Genomic DNA, 19,950 nt, shown 5'->3' with positions numbered 1-19,950 from the left:
ACTTACTACTTTTAGTCAGTATTCTGAGGAAAAATGTTTTTTTTTTTTTTTACCTCCAGATACAGCATATAAGAGATGAAATATTGTTAAGTATTGTTAAATAGGCATAATGACCAAAAAGTATGTGTGGATTATATTAGTATGGAGTGTTTACAAGTAAATATTTAAATACTCGTGTATACACTAGCCTGGCAGAAACCATAACAGCTTACTTTTATTACATTTATTTGGCTGTTTCTCGTTCTAGCCAGTGCTCCACAACTGGTTTAACAAAAGCCGTGGTATGTCCTATCCTGTCTGTGGGATGGTGCATATAAACGATCCCATGCTGCTAATCGAAAAGAGTAGCCCATGAAGTGGCGACAGCGGGTTTCCTCTCTCAATATATGTGTGGTCCTTAACCATGTCAGGACGCCATATAACCGTAAATGAAATGTGTTGAGTGCGTTGTTTAATAAAACATTTAAATTTGTTTAAATATTACATTTATAAATCATTGTGTCATTTATCTTGCTTTGTTTATGATTTTTATAGTTTGTATGTATATGTATAAATATATATAAATAAATATATATATATATATATATATATATATATATATATATATATATATATATATATATATATATATATGTTTTTATAGTTTGTATGTATATATATATATATATATATATATATATATATTTTATATATATATATATATATATATATATATGTTTTATAGTTTGTATGTGTGTATATATATATATATATATATATACATACATACAAACTATAAAAACATGTATATATATATATATATATATACAGTTTGAATGTATATATATATACATGTTTTTATAGTTTGTATGTATGTATATATATATATACATGTTTTGTCCTCAGCATGAGTTGTGTGTTATGTAAATGAGGGACTAGAATAAAAATTTTAAAAAAATTTAAAAAAAAAAGAAAAAAAAAGAAGCTAAATATAGCACTTGCAAGTTTGAGAATGCACCTTTAACTGTCATGGAGAAACTATTCACATTCGGTGGCGCAGTGGTTAAACTGGTGGGTACAGGGTTCGCAGCCCGGTACCGGCTCCAATCCAGAGCGAGTTCTTAAGGGGCAAAACATGGGTAGGTGTAAGGCCAATACATCCTCTTCTCTCTCATTAACCACTAACCAACTAACAACTAACCCACTGTCCTGGACAGACAGCCCAGGTGGCTAAGGCGTGTGCCCAGGGCAGCGTGCTTGAACCTTAACTGGATATAAGCGCGACAATAAGTTGAAATGAAATGAATGAACATTTATAAAAGAACATCTTGGTTTCTTTTCTGACAGCTCATAATACACAGCAGTTCCAGGATTTCTCTGGGGTGAGGTGGGGTGGGTCTGCAATTACAAAAAGGGCTTCTACGGTATTCCAAAGTACAAAATCATTTATTACATAATGGTCAGGCTCCCTGCTTAATTTTCTTTTTTTCCCCAATATAAATTCCTGGAGAGCAGGACTCGAACCCCACCCCTATAAACTTCCGTAATTCCGTTACACGAACCTAATGGTTCCTATGGTACTTTGTAGTTCCGGGGAGGTAGTGCGGTGCACGCATCCTAGGTGCGTTCGCTGGAAATTATTCGGGGGGGGGGGGGGGGGGGGTCTGTCCCGTGGCGAGCGAAGGTTTTAGAGGGGTCTTGTTGTGTGTGTGTGGTATTGTTGATATAAAGTGCTCCTACTGGCAGTAGCTAGTGGGAATTTCCCTATTAGCTCAGTTGTAGAGGGGTCTTGTTGTGTGTGTGTGGTATTGTTGATATAAAGTGCTCCTACTGGCAGTAGCTAGTGGGAATTTCCCTATTAGCTCAGTTGTAGAGGGGTCTTGTTGTGTGTGTGTGGTATTGTTGATATAAAGTGCTCCTACTGGCAGTAGCTAGTGGGAATTTCCCTATTAGCTCAGTTGTAGAGCGCTGAGAGTCCGTAATGCGAATCCTCTCAGTTGTAGAGCGCTGAGAGTCCGTAATGCGAATCCTCTCAGTTGTAGAGCGCGGAGAGTCCGTAATGCGAATCCTCTCAGTTGTAGAGCGCGGAGAGTCCGTATGCACACATGCGGAGAGTCCGTAATGCGAATCCTCTCAGTTGTAGTCCGTAATGCGAATCCTCTCAGTTGTAGAGCGCGGAGAGTGTAATGCGAATCCTCTCAGTTGTAGGGCGCGGAGAGTCCGTAATGCGAATCCTCTCAGTTGAGGGTGAATTTTATGTTACATATGTATACACACATGCATACATATGTGTATGTGTATGTGTATGTGTATATATATATGTATATGTATATATATATATATATGTATGTATATGTATATATATATGTATGTATGTATGTATGTATGTATGTACTATACTGAAGAAAAAATGAGAAGAAAATACGCACGGAGCCCCTGAAACCTCCCCTTGCACACATACACACACGCGCCTGCCCTCAGCACCATGCCCCTTGAATCTGCGCCTGAAATATTAGTCATTTCGCACGTGAGTTCATTCAAGGACACATCTGTCACTTCTGTGACCAAACATGTCAAACTGGCTGCGATTTTGACACCAAGACTATGTCGTGCATTTTGCCATTTGTTAAAAACTAGACTCCATTCATGCTTCTATTCCTCCAAGATGTCGCTTCATTGTAAACAGTTACTTACCCAGAGTTCAGCGGGTAAGCAATTTCTTTGTGACATGTAGATAGGCGGACAAGTACCGTTTTGACACCATAGAACTCGCCGCCTGATCAATACCGTATTTCCTTCTACATACGACGCGGACCAACCTTAGACGAAAATAGAAGTAGTTGGTGTTTACATGTATGTAACAATAAAAACACAAAGTCTATAATTCCTATTGACGGGAATCTTTTGCACCAGTTCGTATGAGACATTAACGTGGGGGATAATTTCAGATAGTATTAAGTGGGGGTGTGGAGGGGAGGAACCTAGGCGGGGTTGGAAAAGAAAGGAATATATGTTTAAAAATATAAAATGTCAGTCCATTACTACATCCCATTGTACATTAGGCGAGCGCTCTACCACCGTGTTACATCCCGCCTCAATAGGTATTACAAATTCCGTGGTATGTGCTGTCCTGTTTATGGTAGAGTGCACAATAAAAAAATCTATTGCTTTAAATCGGCAGCCTTCAAAATAAATAAATAAATAAATAAATAAATAATGACGATAAACGATGACGACGACGATGATGATGTTGGTGATGATGATAATGGTAGTCTTCGATTTAAAGTTAAAGGAAATTGATTTTTCGATCACCTTCAAAAACACCAGGTAGCCAAAAATAAATAAATATATAAATAAATAAATTAATTATTTTAAAATTTAACACTGACACATTAACCTCTATCCACGTATCTGTATTGAAAACCCAGGACATCGTGCTTGAGTGATATTTGAACATACGCTTAAGAATAAATCATCACAGTGACCATCAATATCATCACAGTCATCCATTTCATCATTAGTAATATTCTTTTTTTTCTTGCTGATTGTTTTTTCTCTCGTTCCAATCAGTGCAGTACAACTGGACAAAGACCGTGGTATGTGTTTTCCTGTCTGTGGGAAAGTACAAATATCAAATAGCCGATGATTAATTAATCGATGTGCTCCAGTGGTGTCGTTAAACAAAACAAACTTTAACTGAGCCTTTTTTTTTTTGTTATTCTAATTTTGAAGGGTTTTGATGCTTATTGGAAATAGCTGGAATCAGATTTAGAATTACATTTTATAATTAAATCCCCCCCCCCCCCCCAACAAGAACACCGACCCCCCCCCCACAAAAAAAAAACCCCCAAAACCCCATACAACAACAACAACCAACCCTCCCCCCCCCCCCCCTCCCCTCGAAAAGAAGAAGAAAGAAACAAAATGGTTGACCTTTCTACCTCTTCTTAACACCGGAAACATAACACAGTTCCATGCCTAAAATCACAGCACCTAGATTGACAAAGAAACAGCTTTTAGTGAAAGTTTTTTGATGTTTTGTTTTTGGCGGATTTTGACATTAAAAATGGCCGACATTTTTCCCGTGTCATCTGAGTGTCTTGATGAGTCGCACGCGCCCAGGGCTGGACTAGCAATGACTGGGCACCAGACACAATTGAGTTTGCTGCTTCGCGTCACTCGAAATCACGTGCAGGATGCGGGGTCGTGTTCGCTCTGTCACGTGCACGCGGACACTTCCGCACCAGTGAGCATGCTCCGTAGAACGGATTAACGGTATGACGGCTGGACCGGACAGGGTGAAAGAACCTGGTCTTCGTGATGCGGTAATTAGCAAGAATAATTTTGTTTTGTTTAACGACAACACTAGAGCACATTGATTTATTAATCATCGGCTACTGGACGTCAAACATATGGTCATCTTGACACAGTCATAGAGAAAAAACCCGCTACATTTGTTTCATTAGTAGCAAGGGATATTTTATATGCACCACCCCACAGACAGGATAGCACATAGCACGGCCTTTGATATACCAGTCGTGGTGCACTGGCTGGAACGAGAAATCGCGGTAATTAAGTCAGTCATCGGGTTTAAAACAGTTGGTAGGTACTGGGTTCGGATCCCGGTATTGGCTCCAACACAGAGTAAGTTTCAACGGTTCAATGGGGAGGTGTATTAATACTATACCGACCTTTCTCTTGCTAACCATTCCGTCAGCTCTAGTAGTGTCGTTAAATAAAACACATTTGATTTTAACTCTCACTAACTAGCCTACCAGCAACCAATCATCAGGGCCGTGGCTAGAGTTAATAGATTAAAAATCGTTAAACGGTTAAGAAGAGAATTTTCTTTAAGTTTCTATAATGCCCCCTTGCCCTCCCCCCCCCCCCCCCCCCGCCCTCCAGTAGCTACGGCCCTGATCATTTACCAGCTGTCATGGATATAAAGTGCACATATAGCGATGTGTGTCAAGGACATCATATTTGAACATAAATTGAATATGAGCTTGAATATGTTTAAAAAGTAAACTGTACATAAACTTATACCCTCCCCAACCTACCACCAAGAAAAATAAAGCAACAATCAGAGCTGCCAAGTGCTACGCTTTGGGCGTAGTTTGCTACGCTTAGTCGACGTTTGCTACGCTGCTACGCTCATACCCAAATTGCTACGCTCAGTTGAAAAAAAATCCAGTATGATACGCTAATGAAAACCAGTAATAACGTTTGCAACAGATAAACATAACTGGATGATTAGTGTATTTGGCCAAAGTTTCTACTAACGAATTATGTTTTATTTGCCAAGCGTATACATTTCATCTTTATTACAAATTATAGGTCTACAGAGTACAGTTGAAAAGCGGGCGATTTCTGGCAATTATACTAAACATTGGACGTAATGTTGGAATACAGTAACTAAACTGAATTCCTCATTTCTGTGGCTTCCCGCCCCCCCCCCCCCCCCCCCAACATATTAAAGAACAATTTCGTATTAAAAACCATTGTAAAGCAGTTATAGTGAGATGTATTCAATAACAAACGTAATTTTACTGTAGGCCGACCCCAGTGTTGCGTACTATAAAACCTTCAAAGAACTGTTCTTTAGTTATGTTACGCTTGCATGCCGTGAATATAGAAAATTGCATGTGAACGTATGCCACTTAGGAATAGAGTAATTTTAATTTTAACTTGAAATAAGAATATAAGCATTCAAATTTAGTATTGATCACATCATCGCACAACAGTTAATTTTGGGTTTATTGCATTTCGATGCTCGTTTTAAAAAAAAAATCTTGTCATTCTTAATCCTGTTCAAATCGCCCGACTTATTTGACAACATTCGTTACATTTCGGGTATGTCCGTATTCCTTAACCGACGACAAGCGTTATCTATGCTAAAAATAGCATGACCCAGTCTTTTGCAGTTACTATGACTATGTAGTTATTTGGTGTTAGCCTATTTGGTGTTTTCTTTTGCTGTTGTTTATGACATTCGACCATGCTACGCTTAAATATCATTTGCTACGCTCAGCTTGTCATGAATGCTACTCTCACTTGTGGCTAGGGGTTGGCAGCTCTGCAACAATATAAAAAAAAAAAAAAAAAAAAAAAAAAAATAATAATAATAATTTTAAAAAAAACCGTCGCAAAATACTAGTACCACGTGTTGGAATTTAATTAGATATATGCAAAAACAATAAATTCCGAAAATTACGCATCCATATATGGATTGGCCTGTCTGATCACCAGACCTTAAACCAAATAAAACATGTTTTGGATATTTTTGGGAGATGTGTTTCTGGCCGCCATGACTCCCCTACCCCCCCCCCCCCCCCCCCAGTCATTTCATCACCTGGATTCAGGATAAAAAATGTACAATCCACTTCCGACGTCTTTATGTGTTTTTTTTATGGTTTAGGCAAAAAGAGACAGGAGCATTATGTGCAAAAGTATATACCAGCATATTCACTTAACCTCCCCCCTCCCCTCTCCTCCCCTATAAATCCTCCCTTGGAACACTATATCCTTGACGCCTGCTCTTTATCGTCTCATTAGTAATCGAACTTCTCCAAATATTGACAGCCTCCCGTAAATACTTTAGTGCTTCAATGTGTCTACGATTCGACCAATAGTGACGATTTTGCTCGCCCATTTCTGTTCTTTCCAAGTGTCGTCTGCGAAACGCATTCAGCGGACGGCTGTCGAACTTGCGCGCGCGCGCACTCGCTTATTGAGCAGTTCGTCTGCTAAACGTACAGAAAGCCTGTCTGTTTGTTTTGTATTCTCTGCTTCGTCTAACATCGTGAATAAATAATTGAAGTGTTATAGTTTTTTGAATGACACATCGACATTTTGTCGTTATCTTACGTGCAAATATTGCTTTCTTTATTTTTGCATTGCGAGGGCGGAGTATAGTGATGATTTGGAAGAGAGAAAATAAGTTTGTTTAGTTCAACAACACCACATTGTTTTATTAATCATCGGCTATTGGATGTCAAACATTTGGTAATTTTGACATATAGTCTTAAAAAGGAAACCCGCTACATTTTTCCCATTAGTAGCTAGGGATCTTTTATATGCACCATACCACAGGGAGGACAGCACATACCGCGACCTTTGATATGCCGGTCGCGGAGCACGAAATAGCCCAATGGGCCCACCGACGGGGATCGATCCCAAACCGACCGCGCATCAAGCGAGCACTTTACCAGTGGGCTACGTCCCTAGATTGGTAGAGTGGAGACTCAAATTCAGCCCACCACTTCTTTTAGGATTAAGGTCTGATGGAAGAATGTAGTGGATAAGTGGGTATGGAGTCAAATATTACCAATTGTTTGACATCCAATAGCCTGGGGGCGGGACCTAGCCCAGTGGTAAAGCGTTCGCCTGATGCGCGGTCGGTCTAGGATCGATGTATGTATAAATGCATTTATGTATGTATTGATGTATGAATATCTATATATTGTATGAATGTCGAGGTTGACTGTTACATACATAGATATTAACGCACTGGCGCAGGGAATAATTAAATCCTTTCTGGCCTCACAAATTGTCCCATGCCGTTGTTGGGACTCGAACCTGTGGCACCGAATCGCCCGCAAATTGCAAGACTAACCACGATGCGCTCTGAGCTATTGAGATATGTATGTATGTATGTATGTAGGTAGGTAGGTAGGTAGATAGGTGTGTGTGTGTGTGTGTGTGTGTGTGTGTGTGTGTGTGTATGTGTGTATATTTATGTATGTATGATTTTATAAAATTAATATTTAAAAGCGTGATGGGGGTGGCATGCCCCTCGTGCCCCCTCCTCCTCCAGACTTTAATTATAATAATGAAAATAAAATGTCTTCAATCAGATTTTCATCTTATCTTTTTGTACTGATTTTTATTTGCTTTTGTACACCACGTAATACGAGTTAATAGAATATGTTCTGTCTCGTGGTCCAGTAGTCCGGTGTCGGGCCATGTTACCACATCGACATTTGACCCAATAGCCGATGTATTTTTCGTGCTGGGGTGTCGTTAAACATTCATTCATTCATTCATTCATTCATTCACATCGACATTTGGTAAAAGACAGGTTACAGTTTGAATTGATTAAACTTTAGTTAAAGATCACATTTTCACTTCTTTCTTGGCTCCAGTGTTAAAATACACCGTTCTACTCCCCGACCACCCTTCTCAGGCAGTATCTTACATCTTACGGTATATCTTATCTTATCAATGAACTCTCTCTTCTGTTTTAGCAACGTATGACCTTCATGCCAACATTCCTCCAACTAAGAGTTTCCCAACCCCAACAACACACAACAACAACAACAACAACAAACTCTCCCCCCCAATAAACAACAACAAAAAAACAAAACAAAACAAACAAATAAACAACAAACAAACAAAACAAACAAAACAATAAGTAAATAAAATAATATACTAAAAAATAAAAGAAAGAAAAAACAAAATCGAAAACGAAAACCAAACCTAACAAACAGACAAAAACAAACAAAAACAAAAAAGAAGAAAAAACTACCAAAACAAAGCAAACCAAACCAAAAACCCCGCAAAAAAACAAAACATAAGACTATAAAATAAACGGTCTTGCTAGTTTAATAACCACCGGTTATTATTAATATGTAAATAACAAAAACACCACCTATAAACAATTCTGGAACCGACCCTGTACTCAATAAACATATCTCACTGTCGACTACGGATCAGTATTGATGGCATTGTATTTGCATAGTTGTCAACTTTAGGATGGAATGATCGTTGTACGAAACCCAAGTACACTAATATGTATTAAAATACCCTTCAAGATAACAATTATGTTTACTTACGATATGGATTGTTGCAGACGACAGGGAAAAAAAGTCCTAAATTACTGCATTATTGATTACGCTATACTTAACGACACGACAAACGGCACATATGCTCATATATCTAGAATGTAGAAGATGGAAATTAAAATTTTGTTTAACGACACCTCGGCAATACCTCGGAGATTGCCGTGGTCGTTTTAAGTTTCCGCGGCATTTATTTTGCGGTGGAACTTTCAGTTTTCTCGGTCAAGTTTCTCAGTTAACTATTTTTGAGTAAAACTTATAAATTAAACTCATCTCCTAAAAATTAACCGCAACACTGCCGTGGAAAATATTTTTTTCACGGCTTATTTTTTTAGCACGGCAATTTTCTCAATTATCAATACATTTTAAAGCTGATGACCAATTTTGTGTGTGTGTGTAATTTGTAATTTTACGGTAAAAAAATTAGCCAGAGCCTAACATATTTGACACTGCTTTAATAATTAGGATCTGGTCCGACCAGCGGTTTTAAACTATGGCCAGTTGTTGTCTAACATATGATTATTTCCACAGTTAAAATTTGTTTGGTTTAACGACACCACTATAGCACATTGATTTATTAATCATCGGCTATTGGATTTCAAACATTTGGTAATTTTTACATATAGTCTTAGAGAGGAAACCCGCTACATTTTTCCATTAGTAGCAAGGGGTCTTTTATATGCACTATCTCGCAGACATGATAGCACATACCACGGCCTTTCATATACCAGTCGTGGTGCACTGGCCGGAACAAGAAATAACCCAATGGGCCCGCCAACGGGAATCGATCCTAGACCGACCGCGCATCAGGCGGACGCTTTACCACTGGGCTACGTTAGACATACAGTAGCCGACGATTAATTAATCAATGTGCTCCAGTGGTGTCGTTAGACAAAACAAACTATTCTCACGAGTTATTTGACTAAGAGTGGGACTTAGCTCAGTCGGTAGAGCGCTTGCCTGAGGTGCTTTGGTTGTAAGATCGAACCTCCTCGGTGACCCATTGACCCCCTCCCCATTCCAACCAGTGTCCCATGACTGGTATATCAAAGGTCTTGGTATGTGCTGTTCTGTATGTGGGAAAGTGCATGTAACAGATTCCTTGCTGCTACTGGAAACAAATGTAGCGGGTTTCCTCTCAAGACTTCGTATCAGAGTTATAAATAAAATTCATACCCATTAACTGAAGATTAATTGGTGTGCTCTAGTGGTGTCGTTAAACTAAACAAATTTTAATGGTACAATCGTATTCTATCATATCACTTTCAGCTTCCATCATATAGGCTGTTTCCTTAAAATAAAGGATAGGGGTAGGGTCGTAAAACAAATATTTCTTTTATTGTAGCCTTAACTTGTTATTGAACAATATATATTTATAATATATATATTGTTTTCTTCTTTTTTTTCTATAGAATCAGTGAAGTTTCATCTATTTTTGACAGCTGGGAAGTAGGAAAATATCAATTATTGGTAAGTATGATACAGATCAATATTTTCTTGTAAAACTTAATACAGAATGAGACTTAAAAATTGAGATTTACGGCGAAACGAAAAGTAATTTTTGTTTATTTTAGACACGGCTGATGAGACTAAAGTCACGCCTCCATAGTCATTAGCAATGGAGAACCTTTAAAGGTACATTATCATAGTTGGTTTCGATCGTTTTAGTAATTTTCAAAGTGGAATTCTACGTGTATTTAAGGAAAACACATTAGCGTAGCCAGGCAAATATAAAATGCGATGGTAAAAATAAAAGATGTGTTTGGAGAGTCTATGTGTTCACACCCATGTCCCCATGGAGGAAGAACAAAGTTCATTTGTTTTCTTTAATATTAGCACTAGAGTACCTTGATTTATTAACCATCGGTTAGTGAGTGTGGAATGTTTTTCTAATTATAACATAGGGATCTTTTATATACACTTCCCCCGCAGACAGGACAACACGTACCACGCTCTTTGATATATTGATCATGTGGCACTGATTTGACAACGCAAATAGAGACAAAAGATAAAGATATATATATATATATATATAGAGAGAGAGAGAGAGAGAGAGAGAGAGAGAGAGAGAGAGAGAGAGAGAGAGAGAGAGAGAGGAGAGAGAGAGAGAGAGAGAGAGAGAGAGATGGAAGTAGGTCTATCCTACGACACAAGGAATCTCAGTGAATGCTCTACCATTGTACACATTTTTATATTATGTTCATGGTTAAGTATTGCATCACCGAATAATTATCACTCGCGTGGCGTAACACGTACACGAAGAATCAGTCTATTTGTTCCAATCGGAAACTCTTGTCGTTTCGTAACTTCCTCCGATGACTAATGCCGCATCACTTTTGTCAACCAATGTTCCTATTGTGAAACCTTATTATAATCGTATTTGTTTGCGGCCAATAGCTAATGCACGGCTACACTATTCTCGTTATTAACTAATCTTGACAATCTCCCCGAAATGAGCACACGCATACCGGACCAGTTTTAGCGAAATTCGGATTAAACGTATCTGGCTGTGACTCGGAAACTGGCAAGGGTGATGCGCTCCACGTCATTGTGCCTTTATTAAGATATTTGCGTGCTAAATTATCCTTCTGAGTCAGCGCGGTCACTTTCCCTCACAATCCTCGCTTGTCTAGGCCTCTCGTTCGTGCCCCGCGGCGCACGGGGCCCCACGAGCATGCGCGTGTGGGCTGCTTTGCTAAGCACGACGCCGAATCCCTGATCGCATGGGCTCGTTTAGTGTCAGCAGAGTGTAACGTGTTTTCACGTGTCTCTTATTTTCGTACATTTCTACATTTCGTTTTATGGCATTATTGTATTCTGTTAAAGTAATTACGCAGTGAATAAAATAATAACCACCTATTTGTTTATCTCTCGTTTTCGTGTGATACTTGTTTTCGTGTGATACCTGTTTTCGTGTGATATTTGTTTCCGTGTGTTACTTGTCTTTGTTTATCTTTTGATTTGGTGCAGCCTAATGCCTGTTTTTGTGCAATTCTATATTTTGTTTGATTGCGTACGTTTCGGTTTGCAAACATTTTCGAGTTTTTGACCTGTCCCTTTTCGTTTCATGGCATTATTATATTCTCTAACTAATTATACAGAAAATAATCAATGCCATACTCGTTTTCTTGTAATTCTCTATTTTATTTTAAGGCATTTTTGTAATTTGAAAAAAAAAACCCCACAACTATATAGACCATAATCATCGATGTGTAACGTGTTTTCGTATGTCTTTTGTTTTCGTGTGATACTTGTTTTCAAATACATGTATTTCTATATTTCGTTCAGTAACGTTACTACGTTCTGTAAGTGTGTAATAATAACTATGCAGAAATAATATATATCTTAGAAGCAAATAAAATACATACAGATTATGGTAACGAACCCATTCAAAGCATTAGAAATAATCTGAAAGATATACATATATACAATATAAATAATCACATCTTAAAAGAATGACAAAATAAAACACAATGGTCTTGAATTACGTAGGAGTTAAAAATACATTAATATCCAGGAGCGGATACAAAATTTGGTAAAGGGGAAAGTAAAAGAAAAAGTAAAGTTTGTTTTAGTTAACGACGCCGCTAGAGCACATTGATTTTTTTATCTTATCATCGGCTATTGGACGTCAAACATATGGTCATTCTGACACTGTTTTTAGAGGAAACCCGCTGTCGCCACATAGGCTACTCTTTTTTACGACAGGCAGCAAGGGATCTTTTATTTGCGCTTCCCACAGGCAGGATAGCACAAACCATGGCCTTTGTTGAACCAGTTATGGATCACTGGTCGGTGCAAGTGGTTTACACCTACCCATTGAGCCTTGCGGAGCACTCACTCAGGGTTTGGAGTCGGTATCTCGATTAAAAATCCCATGCCTCGACTGGGATCCGAACCCAGTACCTACCAGCCTGTAGACCGATGGCCTGCCACGACGCCACCGACGCCGGTAAGGGGAAAGTAAGACGTCTACAAAGTAAAAACAATTCAGCAGTTAAAGGGACATACCCTAGTTTTTACTTAGATTTTATGGTTTAGATTATCAATTTCCGTACATTCGAAGTGGTTTTGGTCATCTCCTGGTGTTTTAAAATCACAAAATGCATTTCTCATATTTTAAAAAAACGCACGTGCGTCTGAGAAGTAACAGTTATGGAGTCGAGTGTCAGTCTATTTTTAGAGGGTATTTCACCATTTTAAAGTCACAGACAAATGTTTTACTCAATTGTAACGTTATCCAAATAAATGTATTACAGGTTTGCATATTAACTAAAGTTATTGTTAATTTTCACAGATTGAAACTAGGGTCTGTTCCTTTAAAAACGTAATGTCATAATAAGTAAATGAATGTTTAACAACACCTCTGCACATTTTACACTGCGACTGTTTAGTGTCTTACATATATTATGATAATTTCGTTACATGGTCCAGATAATGAGATATAGGTAGATAGATATACAGACAGACATACGGATTAACGGACGAACGGCGGACTGACTGACTGACGGATGGACGGGCGGACGGACGGACAGATGAATGGATGGATGGATGAATAGATGAATAGATGGATAGATAAATGAATGGGCTGGCGGATAGATAGATAAATAGAGAGTGGGAGAGAGACAGAGAGAAATAGAGAGGGGGGGGAGGAGGAACAGAGACGGAGGGAGGTAAAACCCCTTATCATGTGTACGCTACTGGGACCTTTTATATGCACTTTCTGATAGACAAGTCAATTCAAAATATTCCAGGGACTGCAGCTTTAATATACCAGTTGTAAGACATTGGTTGAATCGAACAAACAAAAACAACCCGTGTTTTGCCCCCTTTTTAAGTCTTTTAAGTCTGTCCTGAAAAAAATATCCAAAACTCAGCCCATCCTACCCCTTCCCAATCCTTCCTTCCCATAACATTATCCTAATCGTTCCCAGCCTTTCGCTTTTCCTCCAAGTTTAACCCTATCGTCTGCAGACTTCTCGCCGTAATCCCATCCAATTATTATTCCAAAGACCTGTCAATATTTGGTCACATGATTAGCAAAGGGGCGTGGCTACTGTCAACACAAGATTAGTTGGCACACATCAACACAATGCCGGCAAATTATAAATCCATTACTGCAAAACAAAATAACGTAACTCGGCTCTCGTTGGGGCTTCGGTGTGGCTTGCCGGGAGAACAACATTGCGCAACTGTGTAGTGAGACCAATCTGTAACGATTTAATTTATCTGTCGCCGCCATGTGAACTGGAGGTAACGGTTTCTTTACCAACGTAACCAAGACTTTTGGAATTTGAACATCAGAAAAGCACATATAATGGGACATCATTAGAGCACATACATGTATAAATAATATTATTGAGACTGGATTCATGTTACGGAGTAATAATATTACGAGCTGTTTTTATAAATTACTTTAGTGTTTAGGTGACTTAAGTTTAGTTAAGATTTTAGAGTTTACTTTTTATTTACTTTACTTTAATTTTTACAATTTGTTTTACTTACTTTTTGCTACTTTTTGTTTTTACTTTTTATTTTACTTTGTGTTTTACTTTTACTTTACTTTTACTTTACATTTTGCTTTTCATTTTACTTTATTTATTTTATTTATTTTATTTTATTTATTTTATTTATTTTATTTATTTATTTTATTTATTTTATTTATTTTATTTATTTATTTATTTATTTATTGTAAAATTTATTGTAAAATTATTTATTTATTTATTTATTTGAGAATAGATATATTAAATTATATAATTTACCAACTGCATTAATAATAGTTTAAACAGAAAATTTCATAATCTAATAACAACAAATTGTAACCTAATTCATTTTTGTCAGTATTCTCACTGAGGTTTTCAACATATAAAATAAGATGATTCGAAAATCTTCGTATGTGTCTTTCCTTACATTAGATCACTTTCGAAGATCATCTAATCAGTTTGTATAATATCAGTGAATGAATAAAAATGAATGAATGAATGAATTAGTAAATAAATGAATGAATGAGTAAGTGAGTAAATGAATGCATGAATGAATAAGTGAGTAAATGAATGAATGAATGAATAAATAAATTCATTAATCAATTTAAAAAAGTAAATAATAATAATAATTAAAAAAAAAAAATACATGTAAATTAATTAAATAAATACAAATATGTGTAACGTCAAAACCACCTCACTGAATTATTGCTATATGACAGACGATGATACACGATAAAGAATGACAACAGCATTATAATCATCATCACAGATATGATGCTGATCATACGATTGATAATAATATGATAATGATAATGATCATATGATTGATAATAATATGATAATAATAATGATCATATAATTGATAATATTATGATAATATTCATTATGAACATATGATTGATAAATAATAAATAATATGATAATAATCATCAGTTATAATGCTGATCATATGCTTGATAATAATAATGATCATATGATTGATAATAATATGATAATTATCATCACAGTTATAATGCTGATCATATGATTAATGATGATCGTGATCATGCTGACAATAATATTCATGATTGTGATTTTGACGATTTTAAAGTAAATATTCAAAAACAGAACTGGTGTAGAAAAATATGTTGACACGACTTAAGCAACGTAACATTTAATCAGCTACCAGTTCCAAACATTCAGATAAAAGAGGTGATAATGTGTTTATGAATACACATTGTTTTGCTTCGTTAGCAGTTTCTGCTAACAAAAGACCTTGACCCTTGGTGGCATGTCACCTGCCATAAAAACAAAAAATCCGAGACGAAATAACAAGAGGCTCGAAAACTTAAACCGTCATAATCATTATCGGTTCATTTCTGCAATCTGTTCAAAGTAGACAAGAAAATTGGTGATAATCGTTAAGTTTTCTAACAGTTTGACTCCAGTTCTGACACCAGTAGACCTCGTGTGGCTCACAGGAACGGTCGTCCATTGTGGCGAACCAATTAGAGTATTGTTAGACGAACTAACGCGTTCACAAACTTTAGACAGGTGTGCAAATGTCAACATTTACAAAATGCGGGTTAATTTTCATAACAAGAGACCGATTTGGGGTACACTTACGTCAAAACAGATAGAAGTAATTTAAGAAGTATGAGTTGGGGTGAAAAATTATATATATGCACACAAAGATACATAGTGATTTGGCTCTATTTGCACTAAAAAGAAGTTCCCGCAGTCACAAATGAATCCCAACCCTTCCACCGATATACGCTCACTCACATACAAAAAAAAAGTAAGTAAGTAAACAAAAACAAACAACAATAAACAAACATACAAACAAATGAAAAAAACCTTTCCCCCAGAAAAAAGCAACAAAAAACAAACAAACCATCAAACAAATAAATAAATAAATAAATAGGATAGATAGATAGATAGATAAAGTTAAAGTTTGTTTTGTTTAACAACACCACTAGAGCACATTGATTTATTAATGATCGGCTACTGGATGTCTTAGAGGAAACCCGCTGCGTTTTTCATTAGTAACAAGGGATCTTTTATATGCACCATCCCATAGACATACCACTTCATTTGATATACCAGTCGTGGTGCACTGGCTGGAACGAGAAATAGCTCAACGGGCCCATCGACGGGGGTTGATCCCAAACAGTAGACAGATAGATAAACCATTAGCAAATATTATATAAACAAATTCCAACACCACATTCAGTCACAGCAAATTTCTAGTTTTATTATCATCCACACAAGAACACTACTTAAAGGGACATTCCTGAGTTTGTTGCATTGTAAGATGTTTCCGACTAAAAAAGTATTTCTACGATTAAACTTACATATTAAATATATTTTCTTGTTTAGAATATCAGTGTCTGTATATTCAATGTGTTTCTGGTCATCTCAATATTTGTAAGAAGCTCAAACTGGATTTCGTCTTCAAATAATTTCGTACGTACGAAAAACAATTATTTTAGGAAATAAAATGAAATTTAACCTAGTACAAATATGAGAACAATCAGAATGACGTTTATTATACAGTCACTAATATTTTATACAGAAAAATATATTTGATATGTAATTACAATCGTTAAAAAGTCTCTGTTAGTCAATAACATCTTTAAAAATGTAGCAAACTCAGGAATGTCCCTTTAAGACAAGTAAGCGAAGGAGAGTTACCATTCTGAGGATCCAAGAAGGGGTATAAAATGGTATTGGTGGAGGAGGGGGTGGTGGTGGTGGTGGTAATAGTAGTAGTAGTAGTAGTAGTAGTAGTAGAGGCAGTGTGGGTTATGGTGGTCGAAGTGATAATGATTGTGATTGTGTTGCTTGTGTGACGGTAATGTAGTGACAGTGGTGGTGGTAGTTTATTTTGTGGTTGTCATAGTGATCATCATGGTTGTGATGAAGTTTGGAGTTTAGATTGTGGTTGTCATGGTGGCCTTTATAGTGATCGTAATATAGCTGATTATGTTTGTATTTTAGGCGGTGGTCGTAATTTTGATCGTGGTCGTAATATTTGTGATCGTAATGGTGATGGTCGGTGGTCGTATTTGTAGATTTATTTGTAGTTTAGGCGGTGGTCGTAATTTTGATCGTAATGGTGATGGTCATATTTGTAGTTTAGGCGGTGGTCGTAATTTTGATCGTAATGGTGATGATTACATTTGTAGTTTAGGCGGTGGTCGTAATTTTGATTGTAATGGTAATGATTACATTTGTAGTTTAGGCGGTAATGGGTGGTCGTAGTTTATTTGGTCGTAATTTTGATCGTAATGGTGATGATTATGTTTGTAGTTTAGTTGATGGTCGTAATTTTGATCGTAATGGTGATGATTACGTTTGTAGTTTAGGCGGTGGTCGTAATTTTGATCGTAATGGTGATGATTACATTTGTAGTTTAGGCGGTTGTCGTAATTTTGATCGTAATGGTGGTGATTATATTTGTAGTTTAGGCGGTGGCCGTAATAGTGGTGGTAGTAATCTACTGGTACCTTTATAGTTTAGATTTGAGAAATATTTTAACACTTTACCGTAACACAACTTCAGATCAACAACAACAAAAAGAAACAGAACAAAACAAAAAACAAAAGCAAAAACAAACAAACAAAAAACCCACTACCACCAACAAAATGATTTCTCCCCTACCCCCTTTGAACTGTAAGACCCGCTCCTGCGAGTGAAAGGAATGACAAGTGGATTTGTACCTCAGCGCTTTGCCTACTCGACCATCTCACGAAGTATATTAGCAACATGTTTGTGTAGCGTAGGTTCCACTCATTTTAATTGGCTTTACAGCGATATGTACTTGCAATGCTTGATTCGAAAACCAAATGTTTGGCATGGAGCTATGCAAATTGGCTTATAAAATTCCCTTGTTGGAGTACGTGGTTCTACAATATATTTTTTGTTTTTCTGTTTAGCTGACAATTATAACCAATTGTACTCTGTGAGCGAGCCTGTAAGCCATTTAATAACCCCACAATAGCCGAGTCCTAATCCATCGACACGGTTAAGCACCTAGGTCAGGTCTCGCCAGCTCGAGATTTCCCGAGACTTTAACAAATCTCGTAACGACATCGAGATTACGTAATAATATGGCTATATCGGATTTAATATAGCGTTCGGTCACCTCATTCTCTCTGGGTAGACCTTTGTTCCCGATAAGACACCAGTTTGCTAATCGTTAGGTTGTTTTGAACGTGGACACGGTTTCTTGCAATTATTTAGCAGACGTGAATTCTTGACCGTGTGTTGTGGACATTCGTAAACTGCGGGGAATCATTTCAAGGTAAAATGTAATTTTGAGACATTCTTTTATTTATTTATTTATTTATTTACTTATTTACTTACTTATTTATTTTTTATTTACAAAATATAGATGTAAGAGGTTATGTAGTTGCAATGTTTTCCTTTTTTAATAATCTGTCAACAATAGTTTAAAGTTTGTTTTGTTTAACGACACCACTAAAGCACATTGATTTATTAATCATAGGCTATTGGATGTCAAACATTTGGTAATTCTGACATATTATAGTCTTAGAGAGGAAACTCGCTACATTTTTCCATTTGCAGAAAGTGATTTTTTTTATATGCACCATTCCACAGATATGATAGCACATACCACGGCCTTTGATATACAAGTCGTGTTGCACTGGCTGGAACGAGAAATGTCCCACTGGGCCCACCGATGGGGATCGATCCCACACCGACGGCGCATCAAGCGAGTGCTTTACCACTGGGCTACGTCCCGCCCCTATTCTCATACGTTAGACACCCAATAGCTGATATTAATTAGTAAATGTGCTCCAATGGTGTCGTTAAACAAAACAAATTATTCTCGTAGTTGGAAAGAGAAATAGCCGAATGGTCCCACCGCCGAATGGTCCCACCGCGCGTCAAGCGAGCGCTTTACCACTGGGCTAATTCCCGCCCCAGCCCGTTCAAAAATAGTTGTACATAGGGAAACAAATATGCTTCTTCAACAACACTTTTGTTTACCGGCTATGATCCCCATTTATTTCATATATATAAACTCACAAATGAATAAAATAATTATTCCGTTTTGGTCAATATTCTTTGATGCTGATGTTTCAATCAGTATCTTCGTTTTAAAATAATACATTCCGGTGCTATTCAGGCATATTCTGAATAAAAAAAAAAAATATCTTATTGGTAGTAAATCTTAAGGCAGAGATGAATATTTTACTTGTAGAATGCAGAAAATTGCATTTCAGGACATTTAGTTTTAAATTTTTTATGAAGGAGCGTACTACTGAATCCCACTAGAAACTTTGCTTTGCGCCCTCGATCTCAGTCATCTCCCAACCCCCAATATGTCTACTTGCTTCCGCCGTGTCTGCTATTATAAGATTCCAGTTTAATAAACCATATTCCAGTGACAGATCCAGAAAATCCATTTAGGGGGGCCCCAATGACATTAGGTGGAATGCCAAGGGAACTCTGGGGGAAGTTTGGAGGGGGATGGAAATTAATATATAATAAAATTGTAACTGTCGCAAAATTTAGGGGGGCTCGGGCCCCTGCCCCCTCCCCCTCCGATCCGTCTCTGTATTCAGTTGCTGCTCTGCTACAACCAAACGTCTTCGTTTTAGATAATATACACAGGCGCTATTTATTAGCCTATAGTTTAA

The 19,950-nt window shown here is 37.1% G+C and overlaps 1 protein-coding gene across 4 annotated transcripts in view; it reads left to right on the top strand.

Annotated features, from left to right (window-relative positions):
• LOC121387322 (frizzled-5-like) overlaps positions 1-19,950 on the top strand; it is a 146,376-nt gene that overhangs the window by 113,836 nt on the left and 12,590 nt on the right. For 3 of the 4 annotated variants that reach the window (XM_041518345.1, XM_041518343.1, XM_041518344.1), the window contains exon 3: positions 10,232-10,289. The gene's annotated coding sequence lies outside the window, so the exon portion shown is untranslated. Of the gene's footprint in view, positions 1-10,231; positions 10,290-13,974; positions 14,073-19,950 lie in introns of those variants that run through there. The other variant, XM_041518346.1, reaches the window with a different exon arrangement.

Source organism: Gigantopelta aegis, chromosome 13 (assembly GCF_016097555.1).
Source record: "Gigantopelta aegis isolate Gae_Host chromosome 13, Gae_host_genome, whole genome shotgun sequence".
Lineage (NCBI taxonomy): Eukaryota > Metazoa > Mollusca > Gastropoda > Neomphalida > Peltospiridae > Gigantopelta > Gigantopelta aegis.
This window is presented reverse-complemented; position numbering and strand designations above follow the sequence as displayed.